Source organism: Leptonychotes weddellii, chromosome 7 (assembly GCF_054177405.1).
Source record: "Leptonychotes weddellii isolate Sample4059 chromosome 7, ASM5417740v2, whole genome shotgun sequence".
NCBI classification, from domain to species: Eukaryota; Metazoa; Chordata; class Mammalia; order Carnivora; family Phocidae; genus Leptonychotes; species Leptonychotes weddellii.
In genome coordinates, this window is record NC_138375.1 from 120,003,035 (window position 1) to 120,010,202 (window position 7,168).

Here is a 7,168-nt window from a genome sequence, read left to right on the forward strand (position 1 = left end):
CGGTAATGGCACCATTGACTTCCCAGAATTTTTTACTATGATGGCTAGAAAAATGAAAGATATAGACAGTGAAGAAGAAATTCGCAAGGCATCCAGAGTCTTCGACAAGGATGGCAACAGTCACGTCAGCGCGGCGGAGCTACGTCATGTCACGGGAGAAAAACTAACAGATAAAGAAGTAGATGAAATGATCAGAGAAGCAGATATTGATGGAGATGGGCAAGTCAACTATGAAGAATTTGTACAGATGATGACTGCCAAATGAAGGCCTACTTTCAACTCCTTTCCCCCCTTCTGGAAGAATCAGATTGAATCTTTTACTTAGCCTCTTGCAAAAAAAAAAGTTCATTTACTCATTCTGTTTCTGTATAGCAAAACTGAATGTCAAAAGTACCTTCTGTCCACACAAAATCTGCAAGTATTGGTTGGTGTTCCTGTCCCCTAGAGATCAAGCTACACATCAGTTCTACAATATAAATACTTGTACTACCTTAATGATAAGGAAGCACCTAGTGGACTCCTTGCAGTTCCATTTGCTCATGATTAATACACTGTTTGGGCTGGCCAGTTTTTCATGCAAGCAGCTTGACAATTGAGCACAGTCAGGCATTTGTATTAAAAGCGAAAAATGTAAAAAACAAATTTAAAACTTCTTCAAATGTGTTCTAATTCAACTTGTTAGTATAAATTGTCATAGCTGGTTTACTGAAAACAAAACATTTAAAATTGGTTTACCTCAGGATGCTGTGCAGAAAAATGGGTGAAGGATAAACTGTCTAGACGTAGCCCCACTTAGCAGGACGGCCCTCTCGTATTTCCGGGTGCCCCCACCCATGGTGACCATGACACTCATCCCGGTGGCATGCTGTGTGTGTTGGTTTAGCATTGTCCCGTGTTGTCCTAGAGCGAAATGGGTGTCAGGCTGTCACCATTCACACCATTCACCATTCACACACACACACAAAATTTTTTTTTTAAAAGAAACCTTTACCAAGGGAGCATCTTGGGACTCTGTTTTTAAAACCTCCTGAACCATGACTTAGAGCCAGCAGAGTAGGCTGTGGATATGGACTTCAGCACACCCATCAACATTGCTGATCAAGAAATTACAATTTACGTCCATTCCAAGTTGTCAATGCTAGCCATTTTTTTCCAATAAAAAAGACCATTAACTGAAAAAGAAAAAGAAAGAAAAAGAAAACCTCAGATTCCAGTTCTCACTCTTACTCAATAGGCAAAAGTAATTGTCAATACCAAGTGTTGGTGAGGATACAGAGCATCGGGATCTCTCATATATTGCTGGTGGGAGTGTACATTGGGACAAGCACTGTGGGAAATCTGGCATTATCTAATAAAGTTGTAGATGGATTTACCCTATGCCCGAATGTTCCTCTCCTTGGTGTCTACTGTAGAGAAAGTCTTGCACATGGACTTCAAGAGGTAAGTATAAGGATGTGTCAAGGAATATTGTTTGTTGTAGCAAAAACTGGAAACAATCCAAAAGTCCATCAGCAATAGAACTGGATAAATAAATAGTAACTTAATACAAACATAGTGAAAAGGAAAAACTACAACACATGCATCAACATCAATGAATCTCATAATATCTCTCATCAAAAAAAACAAGTTAGGGGGCGCCTGGGTGGCTCAGTCGGTTAAGCATCTGCCTTTGGCTCAGGTCATGATCTCAGGGTCCTGGGATCGAGCCCGGCGTTGGGCTACCTGCTCAGCTGGGAGTCTGCTTCTCCCTCTCCGTCTATGTGCCCCCCCACCCCAGACTCCCTGCTTATGTTTCTCTCTCTGTCTCAAATAAATAAATCTTTTTTTAAAAAAAGCAAGACAAGGTATGATTCCACATGTACAAGTTAAAAACATGCAAAACTGTATCTTAAATACACAATATATGATTAGATTGCAAAGAAAGGCCAGGAAAAATAAACACAAAATTCAGGATAGCAGCTCTGTCGGCTGGGATGTAAATGAAGAGAGCGAGTACCAAGGAACTTCAGTGGTACTAGTGCTGTCTGATCTTGAATCATGGTTCAAGGGAGTTTGTTTTATTATTATTATTATTCAAGTATGCTAATTATATTTTTGTCAGTATGATTTTTTTCATAATAAAAATATTTTAACAGAAAAAGAAACAATTCTTACAAGCTGAGGGTTGGGGTGGTGATGGGTATTGTTCTTAGAAATCAATACAAGAAGTGCAGGACCCTTCCAGATCATCCCCACAGGTGATTATCCACTTTCTGTTTCATTTTTTAATTTTAATTTTTGTGTGTCCTTTTATTGTGGAATATTTCATAAGTACAAGAGTGAATAGAGAATAATATAATAATCACATATGTGTTTGTGACCTTATGTAAAACTTCACAAAAATAGTTGAAGCCCCCGGTGTAACCCTCCCCAATTACATTCCCCTTCCTGCACTCCAATATCCATGATTCTGAAATTTGTATCTGTCATTCCCATACTTGTCTTCCTAATTTCATGCATGTGCCCTTAAGAGTTTGTATTGTATTGTTTTGTATTGTATTGCTTGACATGTTTGGCATTTTATATAAATGGCATCATTCAGGGCATATCCTTCTGCAACACCTTTTCCCCCAACCTTTTTTTTAATGTTGATCCATGTTGATATGGCAGGATTCTTTTTTTTTTTTTAAGTTTAATTATTCAAGTAATCTCTATACCCAGTGTGGGTCTCAAACTCACGATCCCGAGATCATGAGTCACACGCTCTATCGACTGAGCCAACCAGGTATCTCTGGCAGGATTCCTTGTATCCAGTCTTAATTTATGTTTATAATGCTCCAAAATTAAAAAAAAAAAACTTTTTGTTATGGGAAGTTTGAAATATATGCAGGAGTAGGCAGAGTATCATAACGGTCCCCCATGTACTCATCTCCCAGATTTAACAGTTATCAACATGTGGTCAGTTTGGTTTCATCAATTTCCCCACTCATTTCCTACCCTCTTATATGATTTTGGAGCAAATCCAAGACATCATATAATTCTCCCCTAAGCATTTCAATATGTATCAAAGCTAAGACCTCTTCTTACAAGGACATAATTATAGGTCTTTATAACAGTTATTAACACTTTGTTAATATCATCAACTATTCAGTGTTCAAATTTCCATATTTCTCATATTTTCACATTGTTTGAATCAGGCCTCTGTTTTAATTTTTTCTAAATTGCTGATGGGTTGCTCTGCACAAGGCATTCAGTGAAGTTCTGTTGAACATGTGTTGGGCTGAAGATCTCACTGAGTGGAGGGCACCTGCTCGCTCCACTGATGGGCCGAGAATCTAAACTTCTTCAGGTGGCTTGTGGAAACTGGCAGGCATTTCCACAGATACTGGGTTTGTTCATCACTGGTAATCATTTAACTCTGTGATAATGTTCTTTTCAGTCAATTTGTAGACCTTGTGTAAAGAATGCCTGTGGCATATCTTTATTCGTAATACCCTGTTAGATGGTTGTGCAGGTACTCAATATTTACCATCAGGAAAGGTAGAAATATAATACTTCTTTGTTTACTAATAATACCGCTAAGCAAATGATGATTTTGTCACCTTACCATCCTGGTTCTTTCTTGAAACAAAGAAGGGCGTGGGATGAGACAAAAGAGTGAGGTGATGACCGAATGAGGTCATGTACTTGGAAGTAGGTTGCAACCCATTAGGTGCTATACAAAGGTGGTTTTAATACAACCAGCAGCCCTCATCTCTTACATGCTTTACTTCTGTAGTCACTGTACTTACAGCTTTTCCTTAGTCCACCTATCCAACATTGAGACTCTCATCCATCAGTTGGACTAATGCAGTCTGGCATCCTCTGCCAGGTCCATCACGTAGTCTTGAAAGTGGTGCTCTCATTGTTGGCACAGTGGTGCTCATGTGACAGTTTGAATATTTTGGGCATAAAAATAGAAATTATTGGGAGCAGAAACATGAGGCTACTGAGGCTCATGATTAGAAGCATCACTTTCCTGAATGTAATACCATTAAGACAAAGATGAGCTCCTTAGGGGTACAAAAGCATGAATCTTTGGTCCATCTGGACTCTTAGTCACATGCCAGATGACATATTCAGTTGTGAAGAAAAGAAAAAAAAGGAAGAATATCTACAAATGCTGCAAATATATTGTTTAATACTATACTATAATTAAAATGCAAAATGTAGGGCACCTGGGTGGCTCAGTCATTAAATGTTTGCCTTCGGCTCAGGTCATGATCCCAGGGTCCTGGGATCGAGCCCCGCATCGGGCTCCCTGCTCAGCGGGAAGCCTGCTTCTCCCTCTCCCACTCCCCCTGCTTGTGTCCCCTCTCTTGCTGTGTCTCTCTCTGTCAAATAAATAAATAAAATCTTAAAATAAATAAATAAATAAAACGCAAAATGTAATTAGGGATTACATAATGTTTTTAGCTTTCTAGGAATGAACTGTCCTTAAAACATTTAACCCATTGTTTGACCATACCTTTGCATTTGAATCTGTTTTCAGAAACACAAAACTGCCCATAGTTGAGGAATGCTTCCTCTCTCACAGTTACCCACCGAGCTAGAATTATGGAGATGGACTGAGGAGAAAACCAGCCTACCCCTGCCACAAGGTTGTACTTCTCAGCCAGCCTGCTGTGGAGGGCAGCAGGAGAAAGGGAGTGGTGAGCTCTGTCCAGAAGAATAAGCCACTCCTCTTTCTCTAGCAGCCCAGAGCAATTATTTCATGAGGAACCATCTTGACGACGTATGCCCAGTCATATGGTCAAGCTATGCTGTTCAGCTGCATTGTTTCCTGTTGTAATAGGTGTTGTAGGTGTCATCTGGTATTTGGGTGAGGCAGGAACCTGAGCAGTCTCACTTGAAGTCTTGTTGACATTGGGAACTTCGCACTGACTTAAAACATTATTTAGTACAAGGCAGAGGACTCGTTCAGCAGTTAGGACTGCTGGTTTTCTGCAGCTGAAACCCAGTTGTAGTCACTGGCCTCATGGTCTTGACTATCTATAGGCAGGGTTAGATGATGCAGCATAGTTGTGCAGCCTTCACCATCTCTTCTGCCCTTGAATTACAAATATACCAAGAATGCACATCACAACTGCATCACCAGGAAAAGCAGGCTAGAAGGGCTTCTAGCTCTGTGCCATGTTTTAGGTCTAACACGTTGTGTGTTTATTTTGGCAAAGGCTTTGGGAGCAGAGGAAGTCATAGTCTGATTTTATCATTTCAATCTCAAAACATCACTGATAATAGTTTTCCCTTGACAGTTCCCTAAACTCAGCAATGTTCAATTGTATTTTACAGCATTTGCTCTCCAGAGGTAAATTCTTTTTTAAGATTTTATTTATTTATTTGAGGGAGAGAGAGAGGGAGCAACAAGCAGGGGGACTGGCCAAGGAAGAGGGAGAAGCAGGCTCCCCACTGAGTAGGGAACCTGACGTGGGGCTTGATCCCAGGACCCTGATATTATGACCTGAAGACAGATGCCCAACCAACTGAGCTATCCAGGCGCCCCATAAATTCTGTTTAGTAGTAGGGGAATGGTCCCTCTATTAAAATCTAGCCCAGTCTTTGAGATTCTTCTGTAAAAGAGGACCTTAGGGAAACAATATCATAATAATGGTAATGAACCACAACTTTATTGAACAAACATTGGTGAGTTGTATTTGAGTTGCCAATGTGTGTTTGCTAACTAGATTCTAAGCACTACTTGCATGGCAAAGAGCCAAATGTTCTTCATCTTTTTTTTTTTTAAAGATTTTATTTATTTGAGAGAGAGAGAGCATGAGAGTGGGGAGGGGCAGATGGAGAAGCAGGCTCCCCACTGAGTAGGGAGCCTGATGCGGGGCTCGATCCCAGGACCCTGGGATCATGACCTGAGCCGAAGGCAGACGCCTAACCGACTGAGCCACCCAGGTGCCCCCAAATGGTCTTCATCCTTTATTCCCCGTGGCACTTAGTACATGGCAGGGATTCAACAAAATAGAACAGAAAAGATGTGTATCAGAATAATAATAATAATACAAGGCAGAAAGTAGTGCTGAGAAAGAGGTATGAATGATCTGGGTGACCGTCCCTGGGGGAACTATAAAAGCTTCAAGGAGTGGTGTCTCTTGACTGGTAGATGGACCTCAATAGACTGAAATAAGAGCTGTTGTATATTGGATGTTTATTATGTGCCAAGCACTGTGCTAAGCATTTTGCGTGCTTAATCCAACCAAATCTTGCCACAACTCTATGGGAAAGGTACTTTCATCATTCCCATTTTAGAGTTGAAGAAACTTGTGGCTCAGGCAGATTAACTGATTTTTATCAAAGTCACACAGCTGGTAGGTGACAGAGCCAGCATCCGAACCAGTCTGACACGAAGGTTATGCTCTTGAACACTGGGCTATACTGTCCCTTATTTTAAGAAGTGAATTCAGTGTTTCATTGTTTGATAAAACATGGCCTATGTTCTAAAAGCATTTACTAGTTGATGTGGCTGGAGAATAAGGTATGTGGAGAGTAGAGAGCAGTGAGCAATAAGGTTGTTCCAGTAAGTCAAGGACAAGTCTCAGAACTTGCAATGCTATCCTAAAGAATTAGGGATTTTTGGAAGGTGATGGAAGCATTAAATGCCTATTAGTGAAGTGGCAGAACTAGATAAGTGCTATAGGACGACAGGTCGGGGGGAGGGGCGGAGAGGCATACAAGCCAGTTAGGTGGCTATTGCAGGAGTGGTGCAGGAGTGAAAAGGCTTAAAAAAAAAAAAAAAAAAAAAAGGAGTGAAAAGGCTTGCACAGCCCCAAGAATATGTGATTTCCTCCTGCAAGCCTCGCTGGGATTGTTTCACGTTAAGAAAATAAAACGTTCGGGGCGCCTGGGTGGCTCAGTTGGTTAAGCGACTGCCTTCGGCTCAGGTCATGATCCTGGAGTCCCGGGATCGAGTCCCACATCGGGCTTCCTGCTCAGCAAGGAGCCTGCTTCTCCCTCTGACCCTCCCCCCTCTCATGTGCTCTCTGTCTCTCTCATTCTCTGTCTCAAATAAATAAATAAAATCTTTAAAAAAAAAAAAAGAAAGAAAACGTTCAAAAATCTAGTCTTGGGGCGCCTGGGTGGCTCAGTGGGTTAAGCGGCTGCTTTCGGCTCAGGTCATGATCCCAGGGTCCTGGGATCGAGC